The 25,534-nt window shown below is 38.5% G+C and overlaps 1 long non-coding RNA gene across 1 annotated transcript in view; it reads left to right on the plus strand.

Moving 5' to 3' along the window:
* The window catches only part of LOC137203377 (uncharacterized), a 173,024-nt gene extending 162,289 nt beyond the window's left edge, over positions 1-10,735 (plus strand). The window contains exon 4 of the long non-coding RNA XR_010933066.1: positions 10,304-10,735. This is a non-coding gene — a long non-coding RNA (uncharacterized lncRNA). The remainder of the gene's footprint in view (positions 1-10,303) is intronic.
* The last annotated feature ends 14,799 nt before the right edge of the window (positions 10,736-25,534 follow it).

The following is a 25,534-nucleotide window of genomic DNA, read 5'->3' on the forward strand; positions in this document are numbered from 1 at the left end:
GTTGCTATGCTCTCCTCCGTGGCTCCGAAGCTTTCCCCCTCTGCCACCCGCAGTCTCTGCCAGCGAAGGGGCTTCCTAGTGTGTGGAAACCTTACCTACTTCACAGCTCCCTCCTACTGGTGCAGGTCCCGTCCCTATCCTTTTGTCTCTGTTTTTTCTTTTGCCCTACCCAGGTACGTGGGGACTTTCTTGCTTTTTGGGAGGTCTGAAATCTTCTGCCAGAGTTCAGTAGGTGTTCTGTAGGAGCTGTTCCACGTGTAGATGTATTTCTGGTGTATCTGTGGGGAGGAAGGTGATCTCCGCGTCTTACTCTTCTGCCATCTTCCCCTCGTCCCCCCACTGTAAGCTTTTGAACAGATATTTACCTAGTCAAAGCTGTGCTTAAGGAATTTGTCTTGGAAGCTTTGTGGTTAATGGATAGAGAAGAGACACTAGAGACAACGATAAACTTGGAGGCCACCATAATGGTTTAGGTAATGAACCTGAAATAGTGTGGTTTCAGTGGGAAGGGAAAAAGAGATATATGATGGAGGTAAAATGGACAGTACCGAATGATAGACTTAATGGAGGTGGACGAATAAGGTATTGGGGACTGGAGGGGAACACTTCCCTCCTTTTGAAATTGGGTGCAATGGAAGAAACAGGAATCTACCTGAGGTTTAGTGTAAGAACTGATCAGTTTTTAACATTTTGTTTGTGTTCTGTTTTTTTTTCCTTTTCTGCTTAAAAAGATTCAAACCTTTATCCAGACTTAAAATTTGTTAATATTTTGCCACATTAACTCTCTCTATATGTACAAATACACTTTTTTGGTATATTTTGTATAATTTGTGTATTTGAATATTTTCAATAATTTTAAAGTTGCATATATCATGACACTTCATTTCTACAGTATATATCTCCTAATAACAAAGACTTCTGCTGTATAATCAGTTTCAGTGTCCTTGATGCAAAAAGCATCAAAAAGAATAATGATATTAATGAGCTATGACACATTGAATAAAAAAGAATACATGAGTTCACAGTGTTCCTCAGAAGGGATGGTGGTGATGAAAAGCAAGCTCTTCTTTAGAGAAGGCTGTCAGCTAATAAATATAGAAAAAATAGTAGATTAGAAAATTTTAATGTTGCACCCAGCAATGTAATAAGTGATTCAGGTAAAGATCATCAATGGGTATTAATATTATTGAGTGAAGCTTTGTTGGGAAACCAGGTATTTACATGGTCTCCATATATCACATCATCTCACCAATGGGTAAAACTAAGCATTGCCCCAAATGGGACAAGCTGAAAACATGCACCTCCTTGCATGATGAAATCAAAATTATATAATGTCACCAATGTAATATTCTTGCCCAAAGTGTTTAACCTGAATCTTCAAATGAGAAAACAATCAGAAAAAAATCTCAATTTTGGAATGTTCTATAATAAAATGACCTGAATTTTTCAAAAATGTCAATGTTATGATATACAAAATATAGTGGGAGATTGTGCTAGATTAAAGGAGACTAAAGGGACATCAAAACTGCACACAGTATTCGATTATTAATTGGATCATAGAATATCCAATGGCAATGAAGAATAGCAATAAAGGGCATTTATGAGACCAATGAAAAAAATTTGAATTGTGGCATTTAAAGTCTAGAAAATATCATGTTTTTACTGTCCAGTTTTCTAAATATTTTTAGCACCAATATACACAAGACAGAAAGCAGGAGTAGCATTATATATTATTGATAAAATTTAAATTAAGACATTTTTAAAGGAGACAATAATTAAATATGGTGAAGATGTCTTTATCATGAATATTTTTGCATCAAATAAAATAGCATAACATGCTCAAAGGAAAAAATGCAAAGGAAAGAGATAGAACTAAGAGATTTTAATTTATATCTTTAGTCACTGACAGATTATAAAAATATTCTGAAAATAAGTTAGACAAAGACAGCAAAAACAAAAAGCAACCCAACAACAAAACCAAATGGAACAATATTATTCACTGATAAAGTTGCTGAAGTTTGAAATAATATATTGACATATGAATTTGGGGAGCACATTAAAAGAATAAGTCACAACCAATTGAAATTCTATCTAGTACAGTAAGGTGATTGTAAGTTAGAAGCATCTATTACAATATTTAACCATCGTAACAACTCAAAAAAATAACTTCCATAGGTGCTTTAAAAAGCTTGATGTAATTCATCAGCTGTTTTTAACTGAAAGAATGAAATATAAAGAAATGGAATGATCATTAACCTTATAAAAATGATGTATCATACAAAAATCTGCCATTATGCTTAGTGTTAAATGGTAAACACATTTTTTTTAATCAGGAAAATGATCCCACTATTATATAATATTTTCTGGAAGTAATAGCCAAATATAAATATTGGAAGGGAGTTAAAATTATGGTCATTCATAAAACATACATTTTTCTACATGGGAATTCCAAGAGAATCGATTAAAAGTTAACGCAAACAATATGAAAATTTATTAAGGTGGCTGATTACCTAATTAATAACAAAATTCAATAATCTAAACAATTATTTAGAAATACACTAGTTTATAGTAGCAACTATAAATGCACCACCTCATAATGAAGCAGGGAAGAAATGTGTAGAATCTGTATGATTAAAACGCTAAAGTTTTCCTGAGGGACATAGAGAGGACGTGAACCAACAGAAAGACATACTTGTTTTTGTGCAGAAAAGCAATATGACAGAAAGACCCCCCAAAATTCTTTTTTGTGGAATTTGACAAAAGAATTTCAATTCATATCAAGTAACAAATAATTAAGAATAGAAATTTAAATTCTAGTATATGAAAAGTATAGTAATGAGAGAAGTCAAGCCTTACAAAGTATTAAATATGATGCTACAGTAATTAACACATTTTGGAACTGGAAAATGAATAAAAAGATCAATGAAATAGATTAAGAATTTCAGGTATAGATTTAATGTATAATTAAAGAAAGATCTCTGGTCTGAAATACAGATGGCGTCTTAGACCACTAAGAAAATGTACATAATTCAAAAGATGGTATTGAGGCAGGTGGCCAGCCACTTAGAATAAAATTAACCTGCTCCTTATACCAGAAAAAATTCCAGATGGAGAAAAGATTTAAATGTAAAGGAAGCCAGTCATAGAAAAAAAGAACTGAGTAAAAATTTAAATACCTTGAAGTAGGGGATATTGATCTAAATCCCATAGAGTTAAGGATTGATGAATTTTAGCAACATAAAAATTAAAACATGAATATAGCAAATAAGCAAAGAAAAAAGAGGGATAAGCTGGAAAAAATTTGTTTACATGTGTAACAAAGTTCATCTCCCATAATAAGTAGTGAGCTCTTGCAAATCTGTAAGAAAAAGTTGACAACCCAAAAGAAAAACCAGCAAAGGACATAAGTAGATCTTTCACTTAAAAGGACATAAAATGATTCATAGGCAGAAGTTGCTCAATCTTAGTCATTATTAGATATATAAATAATAGCAACAACAACAAAAACAAGTAAAAATATGTCACCAATCAGATTAAACATTTGATAACAAAAACATTAGATAATACCTGTTGCTGGGGAGGAAGTAGGAAAATGGGAAATCATCTCCTTGACTGAAAGTGGAAGTTCCAGTTGGTAAAATGCTTTGGGAAGGTGATTTGACCATAGCTAACAAAAATTTAAATATACATTCACCTTGATGCAACAATTTCTATTCTCTGAATTCAGCCCATTCAATGCATTATTTTGTGAGTCTTGGTCCTACGTTCCTTTTCCCTATCTGGAGTCTCTAGATTGGTCTCATGCAATAAAAACCTACAGGTAGATCTACAGAGTCCAGGCCTGTTCTACTCTGAACTCCAGACCTATACATCCAAAAGCCTGCTTAACGTCTCCTCTTGGAAATTTCAGATGCAGCTCAAACACATCATGTTGAAAACTCGTGTTCTCTTTCTCACATTGACCAGTGTCCACTTCCCAGGCAATAAGACCACCATCTATCTCTATCTAGTTGTTCAAGACTGAAGCCCAAGAGATGTTATTGACACCTTTTTCTTTTTTTTTTTTTTTTTTTTTTTTGCGGTACGCGGACCTCTCACTGTTGTGGCCTCTCCCACTGTGGAGCACAGGCTCCGGACGCGCAGGCTCAGCGGCCATGGCCCACGGGCCCAGCCGCTCCGCGGCATGTGGGATCTTCCCGGACCGGGGCACGAACCCGTGTCCCCTGCATCGGCAGGCGGACTCTCAACCACTGCACCACCAGGGAAGCCCGACACCTTTTTCTTTTTAACCTTCCATTTCCAATCTGTCACCAAATTCTTTTGATTTTACATCTCTCAAATTCATTCCCTTCTCTCCATCTTGACCATCACTGTCTTTCTTAGGCAAGTTATTATGGTCCCTCACCTGGATTATTATTGTTGCAACTTCCTAACAGATCTGCATCCATTCCGGCCAGCCTCCAATCTGTTTACTACTGATACATGAGTGCTGGAAAAGACATTTTCAAGAGCAAAAATCCAAGCCTATAAATATGTTTTTAAACCATTCAATGGCTTTTAGCATAAAAGGGAACACAAATTTTTAGTTTAGGCTAGAAGGTCCTGGATTATCTGACACTTGTCCACTTTTCAGTTTCACCTTTTACCACATTCTATTCATAAGGAGTTTGCAGGGCTCTTATTCAGCTTCTCCCTTACAGGTCTCATAGTTGCAAGTTTACATGTATTTGTGTGATTGTTACTCTCTGTCCTCACCACTAGGAACCTTTTTTTTTTGGTCAAAATTGTATTCCTGGAACCTAGCGCATAAAAGTACTCAAATTTTTTTTTTTTTTGCGCTACGCGGGCCTCTCACTGTTGTGGCCTCTCCCGTTGCAGAGCACAGGCTCTGAACGCGCAGGCTCAGCGGCCATGGCTCACGGGCCCAGCCGCTCCGCAGCACGTGGGATCCTCCCGGACCGGGGCACGAACCCGTGTCCCCTTTATCGGCAGGCAGACTCTCAACCACTGCGCCACCAGGGAAGCCCCTCAAATATTTTTGAATTAATAAATACATGAATGAAAGCAAAAGGTACTTCCAAGAAGAAACAATGTGTGTTTCAAACTTTGTTGAAAGATCTATGAGGATAATGGTAAATTCTAAGAAGCAGCCGGCAAATTTGAAAATAGATGATTATTGGTGAATTCCAGAGGTGAAGGCAGGTATTGACAAGAGAATCCAAAAAGACTATGGAGTATGTTCTGGAAAGGGAAGAAGGGAATGAGGAACAGATCACATGAGTGATTAATTTTGGAGAAATGCAGGGTATAAGGGTATGGAGGTCTCATGAGATCAAAGACATATGTATTAGAAGCAAATGAATGAGATTCATGGAAGAATAATAAGTTGTGGTCCTAAAACTTTCCTAGAATTTAAATGTTAGAAGTGGAACAATTTCACAAGGCTTAGCATGTGGCATGCGTAAGAACTGGTGTTTATGATGATATGAATTGTATTCTAGATACTATGTACATGTTTCTGAAGAAATTAAAATATCCTTAAAGTTGGGGAGCATATCTTCTTCCCTCTGCTTCCTTAGTGTTGCCTGGGGTCCCATAAATACTCAATAAACATTTTAAGTTAAATTGAATCAAAGCCCTATTTTAAAGAAATTCTGCCACCCTAAGTTCTTACAGCATTTTTCTAAACTCATCCCACAGTTACTTCCATCACAACATCTTGAAAAGAAATTAGTATCTGTTGTAACCATTTTCTCATCACTTGATCTCAAGCAGTGATTTTTTTTTCATTTTCATGCCATTGGGGAGTTCCAAAATAAATTTGCTGTTGCAGTCAGTGAGCAGTGCATATTTTTTGGCAATTATAACAAAATTAACAACAAGGAACATGGGAACCGGTTTTTAAAACATGTGTCTGGTTCTTGGGAGGGTTTTTCAACTCAAGCAACTGCAAACATCATCAAAATTCCATTATATAATCCACTAGTTAGTATGAAATGCTGATGACCAACCCCTGAACTGCACATCCAAGCAGTCAAACTAGTATGAGTCACAGAACTGTGGACTTAGAGTCAGTGAGAAGAACACCCAGAAAAATCTGCATTGATTGTGAACTAAGAATAAGAGAAATGCCCAGTTCTATCAGAAATCATGTGTCAATATTATATCACCAACTCTTTTCTTGGACTAATCACATCAAGGAGTAACTGCAAGATCTTATGAAAGTTTTTACCATCAAACATATTTACTTCCATTCAGAGGTGTTAAGTTTGATTCCTTGCAAATTAAATAAAGAGTATATAGAAAACTGTGTCTCAAAATGTTCTTAAAATGTTGATTCTCAGGCCTTATTTTATATTTACTAAATCCATATTTCTAGAGAGTGGGAGCCAGACAATTATATTTTTAGTTAGTGTCCAAAGTGGACTGGATGTACCTTAAAGTTCAAGAACCTCTGACATAGAAGCTTAGCTAACAAGATTTTATTCCTAAACTGTCTTGGTGCATATATCACAACTGTTACACAAATGAGTACAGACACAATGATCCTGGGGGTATTCTATGATTTAAGTTGTTATTGCCAGTTTCTGACATTTTCAGCAATGGAGAACAATCTGAGTGTTTCTGTTAATGAGGGGAAATTGCTTGACATAGAGGCAAAGAAGACAAACTTTGGAGTCAGACAAGTTGAGATCAAATCCTGGATCTTCCACTGCGTGACTTTGGCCAAATCAATCACTTTCCAAGAGTCTCAGTTTTCTCATTTGAAAAATGGAGATAATGATGTCTGTATAATAGGCAAGAGTTTATGGGAATTAAATGAGGGCATGAGAAATCATGGTGAATTAGGCAGTTCCATAGAGGTGAAACAAAGTCTGTGAAGGGACTTGGTGAGGGATAAAACCAGAAATATAAGCAGAAGCCAGGTGCTGAATGGTCTTGTAAGAAGTCATCTGAGCCTGACGATGGATAGTTTTCCAAATTCCAGAACGTTGCTTCCTGGTCTTTATTTTGTTAATGATACCCAGGTAGTTCTTCCCTCTCCTTGAATAATCTCGGCCCCATTTCACCCAAACCTCAACTATCTAAAAATTCTGAGGAAGGTGATAAGGACACGGCTTCAAGAATCCTTGAGAACACCGGAGGGAAAAGAGGTAGTGCTAACCTTGCCGCCAGCAGGAGGGGTTGCTGGTGATAACCTGAGCAGTCTCAGTGGAGGCTGCCAGGGAGCAGGGAGAGTCATACTCACTGGCACCGAAGCATCAACCAGTATTCACTGAGCACACACTGGGCAAGGATCTGAGGATACGAAGATAAGTGAGGTCTGTGTGCTGTTAACTAACACAGTCTAATGGGAGAATATATGCAGGTAAAAATGAATTACAATGTCACATGACAACTTCTATAATAGAGGTTTGTACAAGATTCTCTAGGAGAAGAGTAAAGAGCAAACACTAATCTACTTTAAAGAGTGAGAAGGGTCTTAATAAAGGAGTCAGCATTTGAGATGAATCCTGATGGGATGTGGAGGATGTCTGTAGATGGAGAGGGATGGGATGTGGGGTTGGGGGAAGTGCAGCATCCTACAGGGAGTAGATTGTGCTAAGGTCAGTGAGCCAAAGCCTGGAGAGTTGAAAGAGACAGAATTTGGCAAGTAATTGGTCTTTGGTCTTTGGGTTAGCTCTACTATAACTGGCTGTGCTTTGTTTTACTCAAAGTGGAAACAAGGGTGAACTTCCTTTTTCTGCTATAGAGTGGGTTGCAAAGGTCCCCACAGGCGTGGCCTTCCCTCAACCATTGCCTCATCGGGACACACCATGGCAGGTGTCTTTGCAACCATCACTCACTTGTTCACATCAGCCCACATCAGAATTAGTTTTCTGAAGGCCAAGCACTACTCTTCTGGTGTTTGTTCAACAGTTGGTTTAAGTTACTAATCTGTGAAGCATCTTAAGATGCCCTGTGATAAGTTGCTTCTCCTCAACACAAGTTGAGGATGAGACTCTGCATGGGAAAGTTTCATGCCCATTTTATTTATACAACCAGAATCTAAAACAACTCTCTTAAATGCTGGATATTCCTCTTCAAATATTTGTTGAACAATTTATTACTGTTGTTTATCTGTTTTGTATCTTCCTTCTGGAGGATGGATGATCTCAGCCTCTGTGTGTGTGTGTACATGTGTGTTGGTGTGTATGTCTTTGCTGTAAACTCCTCACACTATACTAAAGATTCTCCTTCTCTCATTGTCTTTTGTTTATTGTCAAGACTTTTAGAGTTAGAAAAAGTCTCATGGGGCTAGATATTACCTTGTGAAATTTCCACAGGCTTTTCTTCCTAATTCTAGAAACAGGGGCTTTTGGGCACTGAATATGACCTTACTTTTAAAGCCTGCTAGGGCCGGGGTTCCTCCATGACAGGATGTTTCATAAAAAGCAGTTTGACTTCAGCAGTTAGTTCTTCTTTAAAGAGAGCATTTCTCAGAGGCCTTCTTTTTTGTGAGGCAGGGGGTACAAATAGGACCACATCCCCAGCGTGGTGTGGTCCATGAGCCAGCAGGCATTCCACCTGCTCCTCAAAATGCCCCTCTCCCACCTATGCTCAGGTCCTAACTCATACTTGGTATATGAACACCCATCGGGCTTCCCTGGTGGCGCAGTGGTTGAGAGTCCGCCTGCCGATGCAGGGGACACGGGTTCACGCCCCGGTCCAAGAAGATCCCACATTCCGCGGAGCGGCTGGGCCCGTGAGCCATGGCTACTGAGCCTGCGTGTCCGGAGCTTGTGCTCCACAACGGGAAAGGCCACAACAGTGAGAGGCCCGCGTACCGCAAAAACCAAACCAAAACAAAACAAAACACCCATCAACTATTAAAACAAAAAAAAATTTCTGTCAGTGGAATATTTTGGGAAAGTGATGGGTAATGAATTTATAGACACCAATTAATGAAATTCAATAATTTATTCATGCAATAAACTGGGATTGTGTTTTGATTATGTATCAGATGCTATGCTAGGTGTTGGAGATCCAACATATCCATAAGAAGGTCACAGTTCAAAGAGCATTATGCCCTTGTGGAGAAAATGACAGTATTGCTTTATTAATATATTTATATTATCTATTTTCCTTAGGTCAGTGTAGCCCATTCTGTAAGCCAGGAACTTGGCAGGCTGAAATTATTGCAAGGAGCCTCTGATATCTTACAGTTTCCCATTATTGTCTGTAGACTAAATAGATAGATCCAAATTTATATATTATCCATTTATTATTTAAACAGTGATAATTCCAAAAATTAGTTTGAATTTTCAAATATTTATCAAATAGTTCATATATTTATGAAAATTATCCTATTTGTAAAATTAATAAAATACAAATAAAATTAATTAACTATAACTATAGTAATTGAGTATTTTCTTGACAGATTTAATTAGTGGTATTACTATCCAGTAAAAAGCTTTTATATAAATGCGAACTGTACAAATATTTAAAAGGAGAGCTGTATACCTTAAAAACAGAAACTGCTAAGAACCACTGACCACTAAACTGTTAACATGAGCCTAAGCCATGTTTATTTTATTTTATTTTATTTTATTTTATTTTTCTGCTGTACGCATAGGCTCCGGACGCGCAGGCTCAGCGGCCATGGCTCACGGGCCCAGCCGCTCCGTGGCATGTGGGACCTTCCCGGACCGGGACACGAACCCGTGTCCCCTGCGTCGGCAGGCAGACTCCCAACCACTGCGCCACCAGGGAAGCCCCCATGTTTATTTTAAAACAAATAATGAGTAATTCCTTAATATTCTTTTTTTCACCTGCAAGGAATTTTCCAAGAGTCTTTGAGAATTTAATATTATTCTTTCATTTATTCCACTAGTATTTATTGAGTGCCTACAACCAGGTACTCAATATTGTATCTACCACAGAATATTGCATAAAACCCTGACAAATATTGGGGCGATTAACCATTTAGGAAGATATACTGATAAATTACTTTTTTGCAATGAGTTTACTTTTCTTATTAATTTACATAAAGTTGTTAATGTTTCAAATAAAATGTTATTGACCCTGATAAATAATATGGTCTTCAAGTATGAATCCAGGAAAAAATGGATGCAGCAAAAATTTTTTCTTTATTGCAAAACTGGAAAGATGCTTAGATTTCCTCGAAGTTGCTCTTTGACCTGATACTTGAATTACCCTCTTAAACCACATGCTGGATGCAAAAATGTTAAATAGTTTTAAATTTTCCAAAGTTCAAAAATTAATAAATTTATTGAAATAATCACTAGTAATATTGTTTTAGGACTTCTCTGGTGGTGCAGTGGTTAAGAATCCTCCTGCCAATGCACGGGACACAGGTTCAAGCCCTGGTCCAGGAAGATCCCACATGCTGAGGAGCAACTAAGCCCACGCACCACAACTACTGAGCCTGCGAGCCACAACTACTGAGCCCATGTGCCTAGAGCCCATGCTCTGCAGCAAGAGAAGCCACAGCAATGAGAAGGCCGCGCACTGCAAGGAAGAGTAGCCCCACTCACCACAACCAGAGAAAGCCTGTGCATAGCAACGAAGACCCAATGCAGCCAAGAGAAAAAAAATATATTGTTTTATATTTACAATTAGTAATAGAATATAAGCACTGAAAATAAAAACTGAATATAAAACAAATTCTGGTAGTGTGATTATCTGCCATATGTATTTTACTGCAATAGAGGTAGCAGACCAAAAGACTTTCAAAGTTAATGAAAGTACTTGAAAACCTCCTTAACTCCTAAATTTAAAGTGTATTTTAAATGAAACATTCACTACTTTTGCACACATTATGAAATGAATCATTCACCATCTTTTAAGACATCTTTCTTTTTAGGGATCTTATATATAGTTTATTTAACTGTCTTTGTGCTTTATTTTATTATTTATTTATACTTCATTCCTTTACTTATCTATTTTATTGAGGTATAATTGACATATAATATTATGTTAGTTTCAGGTGTACAACATGATTCAATATTTGTATATATCAAGAAGTGATCACCACAGTAAGTTTAGTTAACATCCCTCATTCATTTTTATTGCTGAATAATATTCCATTATATGGTATACCACATTGTGTTTATATATTCATCAGTTGATGAACAGTGGGTTGCTTCAACTTTTTTGACTATTATGAATTATGCTTCTATGAATAGTTGTATACAAGTTTTTTTTTTTGTTTTGGGTTTTTTTTTTAGTTTATTTAATTGTCTTTGAATTTCAGGATGTTGTGGCACTTAAAATTAAAGATTATCAAAACTTGCTGAAAGATAAGTGGATGCTTCAGTAGTCTGGATTATGTCTACAACCAGCCAATACTTGATAGCAATGAACAAATGAGTAGATTGTGACAGTTTATCCATCTTTTCAACCTAACTGTGTAGATACTGAATTAAGAGCCTGTTGCTTACTAGGGGCTATTAATACATCAAGACGGTATTTGCAGGATCCAGCCAGGTAATGACCTTCCTGTACTTTGACAGTTGATAAATTGTAAGGTTGATACACTACTAGAGTTTCCCAGACCCCCACCTGAAAGTAGTATTGGGACAAAGTGGTGATGTATGGTCATAGAATTCTCTAAGTTGGGGTGAATATTTGATTTAAATAGTACTTTGATTTCAAAATGATTTTGAAATTAGAGACACTACTAGAACCTGAATGGACTTTCTTTTACTGCCTAACTCCATTTTGGCCCTTCAGAGATACCTCCCAGCTCTGACCATAACCGTAAATGTGATCTCACACTCAGCCCGTGTAGATGCACATGTTGAACTTGAATCACACTTGTGGATTTGACCATTATCCCATGTCCATTGCTGTCTTTTAGCTTACCACCTGCCACAGGTGCTTTGTATTAATACTTTGCTAAATTAATAAGTCTAATAAATTTATGTTCTCAGCAAGAACATGTTAAACTTTTTTTTCTGGTGGGTGTGACCAACTAGTATAACTTCACAGACATACTCGTTATTCTCGGTACCAACTTAAATTACTCACATAGAACTTAGTTTTGAAGACAAAGTATTTCAAATACTTCAAAGGCATGGAAACATACAGAAGACAAACTGAATTTTAAAAGTCCTATTTAAAATTTTGTGATATTAAACATGAGTTTTCCTTGGCAATATTTGAGGAAAATTGTGGTTATTTTTTAAGCCCTCCTACCACTCATTTTTAAGTAAGTCATACCTTGAGCAAGGGTGACATATTTCTGGGTGGCAGAGTTCTTTTCCACGAAGTGGAAATGTTATGTTACATTAAACAAAATGAGGCTCCTTCTAGTTCTAACAGTTTGTGATTCTAGGAAATAAGTATTTTTATAATTACATTTTCTTGTAAATTTAAGAGAAAGGGAACTTTAGAATTGCATTAGGTGAAGCTGCAAGGTTAATTCTCATCATAATGCATAATTCTGATGATTTTTTGTGTGGTAAACTTTTCTGTCTTATGTGATTATAAATGATTACTTTTTTATACCCGAGTGCTTAGCATACAATATGAACTCAATATATATATATATTTTTGAACTCAATATATTTTTGGAATAATCAGATTTTTGCAAACAACCATAATTATTGCCTGGTCTACCACTTCAGTTCACAAAAGACACGCGAGGGCCTGAGATGGCAAAACAGACTTGTCCAAGGTCAGCTCATGTCTTTGACGCCTTTAGTGCTTTTCTTTCTACACTGGCGTAGACTCTCAATGTAAGATTTCATAAATTTAACCATTTTTATTAAGACAGAAAAAAATACCACTGAGATATAAGATTGAAACTATTACAACCTATCCTGACCATCAGGATGATGGATAAAGATACTACTCAGGCATTCCTAGAATTAAAGGAACCAAAAGAGTTATATTATCCTCACAATTATAAAAAGAATGAAGATTTTAGCTAATAATTGATAAAATTGTTATTGATAAAATAACAATAAAACTTTGTTATTGGTTTTTTTCTGTTGAGTGAAAGAAGTTGGTCTTTGTCAAGTTTTCCAAGGCTTATAATTTTAAGATTGCCTGGACACTAGCACATAGTTACGGCTTTGTAGAGGTGGGGTTTTTTAGTTGTTTTTCAATTGACAATGGTGGCATTAACGTAAGTGTTTTCCCCTTTTTGTTTAAAAGAATAGAAAGATGCACTAGTAAATTACTGTTTCAAGTCTTTTGCATTCTATTCATAATATCAATCAGTCCCGAGATCTAGAAATGGAATTTATTAAAAGTGCTTTATATTTAACTAGAAACATTATATTAATTATTAACATCAATTTATTGCATTATGAATTTCACCCTGCAGGGAGTAAGATTATTGTAAAGTAAGTGGATGGAACCAGAATCACATTGATGTTAACCTATAAAAACCTTTAAATTATCCATCAACAACAATATACTTTGTTTTGTGAGCATAACCCTACATAGTGACTTAAAGTTACACATGTCTAATGTAGGAGGGCAGGGCACTTGTCCCAGAGTATGGCAGGCTGGTTTCAAATCCTAGTCTGGTCATTTCCAATCCCTGTGACCCTGGGAAAGTTAGTTCACTTCTCTGTGTCTCAGTTTCCTTATTGGTAAAGTAGGGCTAATACCAGGGTCTACCTCATAGCGTTAGAAGAATTTCATGATTTAATATACATGCCAAGCACAGAGTAAGTACTAAATAAGTGTCAGTTATCATCATTATAACACAGAAATGTACAGAATATAATGAAGAGTACACACCTGCCATGTAAGTTTCCAGTTTTTTAAAAGGTGTGATTGAATTGATGTAAGTTAATTCTGTGCATGATGATAGACTTGGTATACCCTGTTATTTCCTCTGGTGTATTGTATTAATTTATGTATTCTTCAGTATATATCTGTATGTACTGGATCAGTATATAAAATATTTTTTGTGATGGGTTATGCTTGAAGGATTGAAAGTGGCTGTCTAGAGCATCTGAATTCCTCCTCAACTGCTAAAAGTTACTTGGGTGCTGTCTAAGGTTTTTTTCCCATCTAGTGAACAACGAGCAGTAAGATTGGCTCTTGGGATGGGGAGTGGTGAAGATAATGGTGTAAGTAGCTTGGGAGAGCAGGGATCGCATCCAGGTGTAGACTGGGCGGGGGACAGAGGCGGTGGGTGGAGAGGTACAACTGGGTGGAGGAGGGGAAGCCCAGAGCGTGCAGCAACTTGTGCTCAGACTCTGGGTTGGGCTGTAGGAAGGGTGGAGAGGCTCTGCTGAGATTAAGCATGTTTGGTTCTTGAAAGGAGGCAGGTTGAGAGAAGGGAGAAAAGAAACTTTTAAGTCAGCTAACGCTTGCATGGCGTGAGATGTGGTTCTGAGAGGCTGGCACTCTTGCACACTTTCTGGGAGATGATAGGGGTAGTTGTGAGAGGGGTGAAGTGGTGAAAGGAGTTGAGGGAAGAGAGAAGGAAAGGTTGGAGTCAGTTGAGTTAAGAATCCTGTCGCTAGAATCCTTATGACTCAAGGTGATGTGTTTTAGGCACTGCTTGTAAGCCAATTAAGAGCTAATGGGATTAAATTGTACTGGAGGCAGTATATAAGAACAAAACGCTGCTGCTGCATTCATAAAGTCCAAAACTGGGTTTCTGTAGCTGACGAGGAACTTTGTCCGGTTGTCATGTTCGTCGTGAATTGAAGAAGCACAAAGGGCAATGATGTGCTTTTTGGTACAATCTGTTCAGGGACTTTTCTGAGGAGATAGTGAACCACGCAGGAAACATGCCAAAGGTTATAGTTATACTAAAACTGATAAACGAATGATAGAGAGGCAATAAAGAACAGACTGTGGGAAAAAGGGGTGGATAAGTAGTTCTGGTTCTTTTCATTGTAATTGATCTTTTGTCAGACAGCGTCCCTATCTACTAATACTTGCCCCTCGATCGCAAATAGACTCCCCTCCGAACCCCCAAGCATTTCCGAGATTTCTTGGAGGATTTCATCAAAGCGTTCATGAGCACATCTGGTGATGCCAAGTGCACCACTGCCCGTGCCCAGACAGTGCCTCCTCTCCCGCTAAAAAGAATTGGATCCCATGATGCAGTGGTCTGGGGAGAGGAAAAGAGAATGTCACCCTCTTTTATTATGGAAGGACAATAAATTAATGATGCATTGTAGCATCTTTCAAAGGTGAAAGTTTCTGTACCACTGTCTCCTTAAATCTCAGGCATGGGCAGGGCAGGAAGAACTCTGAGTGACACACACTGTCCTGTTCTCAAGTGTGCTTCACTCTCCCAGGACAAGGCTTTGCTCCTGGGCCACGCTATGCTTGTCTGCTTCCAGTACATGAAGTCTCTGTCTCTCCTCCTGACCTCATGTTGATTATCACTGTATCTTTTGTAAATGACTCCACTTGATTATTTTTTAAACGTTTCAAAGGATGCTAAAGGGAGATAAATAAAATGATATGTATTTTTTAATGTTAGAGCTTTTAAAGCATTTTTTCATAGAAAGCTCTTTTAGAATTTGGTAATTTCAGTGAATATATATATCACTACATTAACTGTGTTCTCTCCTTTTGTGGCTCTTCCTCAAAGGCAAGGGCTGCTGACATGGGGGAGACATGGACTGAAGTACAAGGAAAGCTCCCTTCCTGCCACCCAGTTGTGTGCCTCTGGGTTCATTATGTGTGGACGGGCTCATCAGAAATTTAGGCATGCATGAGGGACTGATGAGCTACCTGGGAGAGACGCTCACCTGTGAAGACAGTCAGGAAGACAAGTTTGGTCTAGGAAACAAAGCATTGGTTGTCTGAGAAGTAGAAACAATCATGAATACACCATGTTGTTCATGTATCAGTCTGCCTCTTGACCTCAGTGCATACCTGTTTCCATTGGAAAAGGAGGGTTTGAATGTAAAACTGAAATGATATCTTCAGTAAAACCTATAAACACTAATTACTGGCAACACTAAAACATGGCTCCCAATAGGAAAGAAAAGTCTAATAACTCTTCTTTGCAGAATCCATTGTAGCTTCTACATTTTGAGGATTCCAGGAGGAGACAATGATATATCACAGAAGGTGATGATAATAATGTAAAAGTGGCTTATCTCTGAGTGCTGTAGCCCCCTGGAGCAAACGTCATTGGAAGAGGCCAGCGAGGAGAGGAAGAAAATGGTAGATGTCATATGGAATGTTCGGGTGGACACGTTCATGAACATGTATGAGACATCTTGGGAATTCTGGGTGTTCTAGACATAGCTGGGGTGCAGGATAGATTTTGTAGGGAAAGGAGGTCCTCTCATAACAGCTGGAAACAAGAACCAACAAAACAGGTGCAGCAAAGGTACATTCTGTACGGGTATTCAGGTCCTTTAGCCTGTTAGATCAGTCATTTAAAGGGGTAAGTTAGTTGAATGGGGTTCAAATAGCTTCTGTAGGTCAATAAATACCAACACATGCATCTCCTATAAGGAAGAATACATAGGTTGTCTGAGAAAGACAGCTCTTTATGCAAACAGTCATAGGGTCCCGATGTAACAGAGCTAGTGTTGGAAACTGCACCAAAATTCTTCTGGGTTGTCCGCAGTCCCATCCTGAGGAAAATGAGTTGAGAGTGGAGTGACAACTGGGAATCTTAACCATTAGTATAATACCCAATGAGCTGCCTAGACAGCCCCTGTACGTGTGCTCCATGAGGTTGCATTTCTATAAACCAGTGAGCAGGGCAGGCCACTGGCTAGAAGAGTATTATTCTTTACTTGGTATCTCAAGTCTTCATATCTGACCCAAATCTTCCTCTCTTCCCTCATCACTTCCAGCTTCCAGCATGTTCTCCACTGAACTACATATACTTTCTCCAAATGCTAAGCCCTTTCATTCCTCTATGACAGTGCTCATGTAGTTTCATCCTGTTGGGATGTCTTTCCCCCAGCCCTCGCCTCATTTCTCAGTCTGGCAAATTATTTCTTATTTTTTTAAATGCATCTCAAATGGCTTCTCCTCTTTGCAACCTTCCTTGACTCCCTAGGAAGAACTAGTGTGTTCTAATATCATTTCTATTATAATACAGGTGTATCTCGGAGTTCGGTTACAGACTACGGCAATAAAGCAATTCAAGGAATTTTTTTGTTTCTTGGTGCATAAAAGAGTTATCACTATAGTGATACTGTAGTCTATTAAAGTGTGCAATAGCATTATGTCTAAAAAAGCAATGTACCTACCTTAATAAAAAAATACTAAAATTTACTGTCATCTGAGCCTTCATTGAGTCATAATCTTTTTTCTGGTGGAGCGTCTTGCCTCAGTGTTGATGCTCAGGGTGATTGCTCAGGGCGGTAGTTGCTGAAGGTTGGGGTGGCCGTGGCAATTTCTTAAAATAAGACAACAAATGAAGTTTGCCTCATCGACTGACTCTTCCTTTCACGAACGATTTCTCTGTAGCATGCAGTGCTATTTGAAGGCATTTTACCTACAGTAGAACTTTCAAAATTGCAGTCAGTCTTTTCAAACCCTGCCACTGCTTTAACAACTAAGTGTATGGAATATTCTAAATCCTTTGTTGGCATTTCAGCAATCTTCACAAAGAGTAGATTCCATTTCAGGGTACCAATTTCTTTGCTAATCCATAAAAAGCAACTTTTCATCCATTAAAGTTTTGTCATGAGATTACAGCAATTCAGCCACACCTTCAGGCTCCATTTCTTTTTTTTTTTTTTTTTGCAGTACGTGGGCCTCTCACTGCCGTGGCCTCTCCCGTTGCGGAGCACAGGCTCCGGACGCGCAGGCTCAGCGGCCACGGCTCACGGGCCCAGCCGCTCCGCGGCATGTGGGATCCTCCCGGACTAGGGCATGAACCCGTGTCCCCTGCATCGGCAGGGGGACTCTCAACCACTGTGCCACCAGGGAAGCCCAGGCTCCACTTCTAATTCTCACAACATCTGCAATTACTTCCTGCAATGAAGTCTTGAACCTCTCAAAGTCATTCATGAGAGTTGGAATCAACTTCTTCCAATCTCCTGTTAATGCTGATGTTTTGACCTCTTCCCATGAATCATGAATGTTCTTAATGACATCTAGAATAATGAATCCTTTTCAGAATGTTTTCCATTGACTTTGTCCAGATCCATTAGAGGAACCACTATCTATGGCAGCCTTATGAAATGTATTTCTTCCATAATAGGACTTGAAAGTCGAAATTACTCCTTTATCCATGGGCTGCAGAATGAATGTTGTTTTAGTAGGCATGAGAACAACATTAATCTCATGTCACATCTCCATCTGAGCTCTTAAGTGATCAGGTGCATCGTCAGCAAGTAGTCATATGCTGAGAGGAATCCTTTTTTCTGAGCAGTAGTTCTCAACAGTGGGCTTATCATATTCAGTAAAGTGTTGTAAACAGATGTGCTGTCATTCAGGCTTTGTTGTTGCATTATAGAGCACAGGCAGAGAGACTTTAGCATAATTTTTAAAGGCCCTAAGATTTTCAGAATGGTAAATGAGCATTGGCTTCAACTTCAAGTCACCAACTGCTTTAGCTCCTAAAAAGACAGTCACTCTGCCCTTTGAAGCTTGGAAGCCAGGCATTGACATCTCCTCTCTAGCTCTGAAAGTCCTAAATGGCATCTTCTTCCAATGTAAGGCTGTTTCATCTACATTAAAAATCTGTTGTTTAGTGTAGCCACCTTCATTCATTATCTTAGCTGGATCTTCTGGATAACTTGCTGCAGGTTCTACATCAGCACTTGCTTCTTCACCTTGAACTTTGATGTTATAGAGAAGGTTTCTTTCCTTAAACTTCAAGTAAACTTTCCTTAAACTTCAAGAACCAACTTCTGTTAGCTTCATATTTTTCTTCTGCAGCTTCCTTACCTTTCTCAGCCTTCATAGAACTGAGGAGAGTTAGGGCTTTGCTCTGGATCAGGCTTTGACTTAAGGGAATGTTATGACTGGTTTGATCTTCTAGCCGGGCCACTTAAATTTTCTTTGTATTAGCAACAAGCCTGTTTCACTTTCTTATCATTTGTGTGTTCACTGGACTGGCACTTTTAATTTCCTTCAAGAACTTTTCCTTTGCATTCACAGCTTGGCTAACTGTTTGGGGCAAGAAGCCTTAGCTTTTGGCCTATCTCAGCTTTTGATTTGACACGCCTTCCTCACTAAGCTTATTTCTAGCTTTTGACTTAAAGTGAGAGACATGAGACTCTTCCTTTAACTTGAAGAGTTAGAGGCCATTGTAGGGTTATTAACTGGTCTAATTTCAATATTGTTGTGTCTCGGGGAATAGGGAGGCCTAAGGAGAGGGACAGAAACAGAAAACGGCAGTTGGTAGAGCAGTCAAACCACACACAACTTTTATCAATTAAGTTCGTCATCTTATATGGGCGTGGTTCATGGTGCCCTAAAACAATTACAATAGTAACATCAAAGATCACTCAACACAGATCACAGTAACAAATAAAATAATAGTAATGAAAAAGCTTGAAATATTGTGAAAATTACCAAATGTGACACAGAGACACGGAGTGAGAAAATGCTGTTGGAAAAATAGCGCCCATATGCTTGTTTGACTCGGGGTTGCCAAAAACCGCAACTGTGTAGAAAATGCAGTATCTGCGAAGTATAATAGTGAAGTGCAATAAAATGAGGCATGCCTGTACCTATCACATTCTGCTATGTAATTTCCTGTTAATCTGTCTGCTTCCATACTAGACTGTTAACTCATAAGAGCAGGGTCTGAAGAGAAGGGGTTGACCGAGTATTGATGGTGTCACTGGAGTGTCACTGGAGTCCCTGGATCCAAGTAAAATCAACCCCTAGATTTTTTAGTATTATATGAGCCAAGAAATTTGCATTAAGCTAATTTGAGTATCATAACCAAAGGTTTCCTACCTATTAGGTTTAGGAATTCAAGGTGGAGATTACAGTCAGGAATCTGATAGACTGTAGATTGGCAGCCAGTAATGAGGAGACAGAAATTTTCCTTGGGATCACAGCTTGAACAGGAAGAAAGTTTGCTTTCAGGACTTGTGCTTTTGCCATACAAACTTCCCTTAAAATGCTCCAACTGACCCTACACTTGCTGCCACACACATATATACACACTCACATGTATGTACATAGATACACGGGATGGAAGAAATTAAGACAAGAGGAAACTAGGAACCCTTTAAAATTTTGCTTACTTATTTAGAAGTGGTAAAGTTTAAAAACATAATCTCAATCTGGAAGATTATAAAACATGTGGATGAACATTGCTTATGAAGAACATAGCATTTCAAATATAGACTATCTTTTGCAGCTTAAAAAGCATAAGTTTTGCCATAATTCAAAAAGAGTCATGTACCACAATGTTCACTGCAGCTCTATTTACAATAGTCAGGACATGGAAGCAACCTAAGTGCCCATCAACAGATGAATGGATAAAGAAGACGTGGCACATACGTACAATAGACTATTACTCAGTCATAAAAAGAAACGAAATTGAGTTATTTGTAGTGAGGTGGATGGACCTAGAGACTGTCATACAGAGTGAAGTAAGTCAGAAAGAGAAAAACAAATATCGTATACTAACACATATATATGGAATCTAAAAAAAAAAAAAAAGAAATGGTTCTGAAGAACCTAGGGGCAGGACAGGAATAAAGATGCAGACGCAGAGAATGGACTTGAGGACACTGGGAGGGGGAAGTGTAACCTGGGACGAAGTGAGAGAGTAGCATTGACATATATACACTACCAAATATAAAATAGATAGCTAGTGGGAAGCAGCTGCAAAGCACAGGGAGATCAGCTCAGTGCTCTGTGACCACCTAGAAGGGTGGGATAGGGAGGGTGGGAGGCAGACGTGAGAGGGAGGGGATATGGGGATATATGTATATATATAGCTGATTCACTTTGTTATACAGCAGAAGCTAACGCACCATTGTAAAGCAATATACTCCAATAAATATGTTAAAAAATAAAATAAAAAGCATAAATTTTGGACAATTAAACTAGAGCCAGGAAATCTTGCAACTGTAAGGACGTTTGACGTCATTAGATCAAGTCCTACTCTCTCATCTTCTAGAAGAAGCAGACCCAGAGAAGTGAAATAACTGACTCATTTTCTCCCTAAAATTTGAGAGAATACCAGGCTTCCTCTCTTTCAAGTGCTCTATACATTATACAAAAGAACGATTCAGAAGAACATTAACCCCAGGAGATGATGTGTGGCTAGACACTTAACTTGTTAAAAAATTGTTTAAACGAATTCATTAATAACAATTTAATAATGAGGTTTTTCCTTTTTCAGGCAAACCACCTCTGTCTGCAAGCCCCTAATCTTTGAAGCTGATGTCATAAAGGTCAATATTTTATTCTATCAACATGGCCTTTCATAACATTCCCAAAGAGTGAACACTAGACTGGCAATGCTTTGAACAGTCATTAGACATCACTATGTAAGGTATGAGGATACCATTCTCCCCAGAGGGTTACATATATCATCCAAGCACTTGACATAAGTTATTTTGGTAAGTTATCTCAGCTGAACTCTGAGTAACACCACTAGGTTTAACCAAAGAGATTTAAATTGCAGGATTTAAGCTCCATGAGAACAGGAAACTTGTGTTCTTTTTGAACTATTTTATACGCAGCATCCAAACCAGAATTGGCATAAAATGGATACTCAGTAAATGTTTGCTGAAGTGACACATCTGGTATTCAAGCCAAATTCCAAGTGGCTATGAAGCCCTTGTTCATTCCAGGATGCCCTCTTGACTCCCAGGCCCTAGCGTGAAGAGAGTTAACTGACTATGGGGAAAAGAAGTTGGGCTCCAGCTGCTGTCTCTGGGAAGACCTCTTGTAAAATCTTAACAGGGAAAACTAGTATGTACCTTTAGCCAAGTAAACAGGAATTTATCATCAAATCCTGCTGCCAAGGCATCATACTCTACAATACATGAACAGACCAAAAATATCAAAACAAAAAACTCTACCACCCTGCCACTTTGATAGATAATGATATTAATATGTCATCAAGGTAAAAATCATGCTAGATTCAAGGCTGCATTTTCTTAGCTCTTATTAGCTCTGAAACTTGGGCATATTCAGTTCTTTGACACAGCTGGATCATAGTTACACTCAAGTAGCAAATAAGATCTTTGTATATCTTCCAGAATAATCTAGCTGTTTCTTGTTGATGACAAGAAAAGCCCACAGGAAAGGGTCACGTGTCCTTCTGAAGCACAAATGGCACTACTGTGGAATGGTATATGAAGCTGTAGATAACTACTCTAGGTTTTCTTGTATATAGAGCCATAGGGTTTCATAGTACAGTAGAAATAATCTATAGGGAGGTCAGGGAGAGATTATACTAGTGAACAAATAATCTACCATTAAAATCATATGGTTATCAGAGGCCAGGTATCGTTGTCATTGAATAAAGAGCTCAGATTTGTCGTTTCTTCTTCTAGAAAATATTTGTTTCTAGTTCTTAGAATAATATCAGAAATCAAGTAGCAATTCCACGATAAATATGGAAGAGTACTTGGAGAATTTCATTGTGATTATTCTCCTACTCTCAGACGGTACAGACTTTATTGTAGTGCTGAGTTTCATTTGGATACATAACATGTAAGCTTTTAAGAATATGGAGAAAATCTGGAGGAGAATCATAAAAAATTATTCATGTTGGAAAGTAGGCTTAATGTAATGAACTGTATTTATTCAGTCTAGAAAGCTAGAGCTTGAGGAAGGGTAGTTATTTTCATGTCTATTCATTCAGCAAAGAGTTGTCATTTTCTACCATCTGCTAGGCACTATTTTAGGCATTTGGGATACAGGAGTAAATAAATAAATAGTCCCAAAAAATCCCTGAGTTATCGGAGCTTCCAGTCTTGTGGGTGGAGAAGATAAGTATAACAAAATAATAAGTAAATTATGTGGCACGTAAGAAAGTGTTAAGTGCTGTGGAAAAATTAGACCGGGGAAGAGAAATTTAAGAGTGGGGATTTGCCACTGTTACACAGGTGAGCGGTGGAAAGGGAGTTATCCATGCAGATTTCTGGAGGATAAACAACTCAGGTGGAGGAAATATGCAAGGCAAATATCTTAAAGCAGAAATACCTTACACAGAGTTGAAGGGGAGGAGATAATGAGTGGGACCGATGATGTAGGGCCATCTTAAAAGCATCATAAGGAATTTAACTTTTACTCTGTTATATGAAAAAGTACTGCAGGGTGGGTTGGGTTTTTTTGTAAATATCTTTTTTAGTTTTTATTACAAAAATTCAAACAATAAAACGTATACAAAGTAAAAAATAGTAGCTCTGAAATGAGAGAAGCGGGTCAAAAAGTACAAACTTCCAGTTATTAAAGTCCTGGGGATGTAATGTACAGCTTGGTGACTGTAGTTAATTATATTGTATACTGCAAGGTTTTAAAGAGAGCACTGATGTGATCTGACTTCCATTTTCAAAGGACTCCTCTCATTGTAATGTGGAAAATAGACTTTAGAGAGGGAGAGGAGAAACCATCATACCAGCTAGAAGGCTATTACAGTAACCCAGGTAAAAGATCTTGGTTGCCAGTATTAGTATTGTAGCAGTGGAGGTGGAAGGAAGTTGTCCTGGATAAATTTTGAAAGTAGAGTAGGGATTTGTAGACAGGTTGGATATGGGGTATGAAAGAAAGAGAGGAGTAAAAGATATCAAAATTTTTGGTCCAAATGACTTGAAGTGTGGAGTTGCAATTTACTGAGATGGGGATAAACTATGGCTATAGTAGGTCTGGGGCAGAGTGAAGGGGCCAAAGAGGGAATCAGTTTGAAGACGTTAAGTTTGAGATGTCTGCTGGATATTAAGAAGAGCTGTTGAATAAGCATTTGGAGAAATACATTTGGAGTTCAGGAAAGAGGTTTGGGCTGTAGATATAAATTTGGTAGTCATTGGCATCTGCATGGTTTTTAAGGCCATGAGACAAGAAGATGTAATCAATGGAGTGTAGCAAGAAAAGAGAAGAGAACCAAGGACTGAGTCTTGTGGAATTCCAACAATGAGAGCTGAAGGAGAAGCAGCAGAGCCAATAAAAGTAATCTGTGAAGTGGTGAATAGTAAGAGGAGAAGAAAAGAGAGTGTGGTATACTGGAACTCAAGTGAGGAAGATGTACCAAAGAAAAGATAATCAACTGTATTGAATGAGGCTGATAGGTCACAGTATATGAACGATGAGAAACTGACCATCAGTTGGATCCAATTTCTGAGAAATAGTGGGAGTGGCAGCCTGATTAAAATGGGTTTAAGAAAGAATAGTAGGGGCTTCCCTGGTGGCGCAGTGGTTGGGAGTCCGCCTGCCGATGCAGGGGACACGGGTTCGTGCCCCGGTCCGGGAGGATCCTGCATGCCGCGGAGCGGCTGGGCCCGTGAGCCATGGCCGCTGGGCCTGCGCATCCGGAGCCTGTGCTCCACAGCAGGAGAGGCCACAGCAGTGAGGGGCCTGCGTACCGCAAAAAAAAAAAAAAAAAAAAAAAAGAGAATAGGAGTAGATGAAATGGCAAAGTTGAGTATGGACCTCTCGCCAAGAGTTGCGTTATAAACGATGAAAAGGGAAATGAGGTAGCTCAAGGAGAAGTGGGATCAAGAGATGTTTTTGTATGTTTGTTTAAAATTTTTTTTTGATGGGAGAAGTGGAGATACATTTGTATGGTGATTGGAATGATCTGGTAGAAAAGAAAAATGAAAGGCCAGAGGGCTTTTTTGTATCCATTGAGGACTGAACCAAAGAGCATGCATTTCACTATATTAAAGGATATTTAAGGTGAATATTAGGAAGAACTTCATGATCAGAACATAGTATCACAGGAAGTTATTAAAATTTATCCTCTTACATTTAAAAATATTAACATAAATAGTAACATAATAGATGGTCATGAAGTATTCCCAGCACTAGAGATCCTGGGGAGACGGGATGAGTAAACTCCTGTCTTTAGTTTTCAGCAAGTTATTATAGGACAGTGGCTAAGAGTATGGACCCTGGAGCTGGTTGGGTTGAATCCTGGCTCTACCACTTATTAGCTGTGTGGACTTGGACGGGTCACTTAAACTCTCTTTGCTGAAGTTTGCACATTTGTAAAATGGAGTAATAATAGTATGTACCTTATATGTCGGTTATGAGAATTAAATATAGTTAAAGAAATGCCTTAGGGCTTCCCTGGTGGCGCAGTGGTTGAGAGTCCGCCTGCCAATGCAGGGCACACAGGTTTGTGCCCCGGTCCGGGAAGATCCCACATGCCACGGAGCGGCTGGGCCCGTGAGCCATGGCCGCTGAGCCTGCGCGTCCGGAGCCTGTGCTCCGCAACGGGGAGGCCACAACAGTGAGAGGCCCGCGTACCACACACACAAAAAAAACTTAAAAAAAAAAAGTAAAGGCTATGACCATGTGGAAGATAGAAATGTTTTCAAACTTCTGCTTTTATTCCTACATCCACACACATTACTGATTCTCTGTAGCTCTTTTCACTTGCAGTGGCCTTCATCCCAAATCCTGCCTCTAAAATTCTACTCTCATCCTCTAC

Source organism: Pseudorca crassidens, chromosome 12 (genome assembly GCF_039906515.1).
Source record: "Pseudorca crassidens isolate mPseCra1 chromosome 12, mPseCra1.hap1, whole genome shotgun sequence".
Classification (NCBI taxonomy): Eukaryota; Metazoa; Chordata; class Mammalia; order Artiodactyla; family Delphinidae; genus Pseudorca; species Pseudorca crassidens.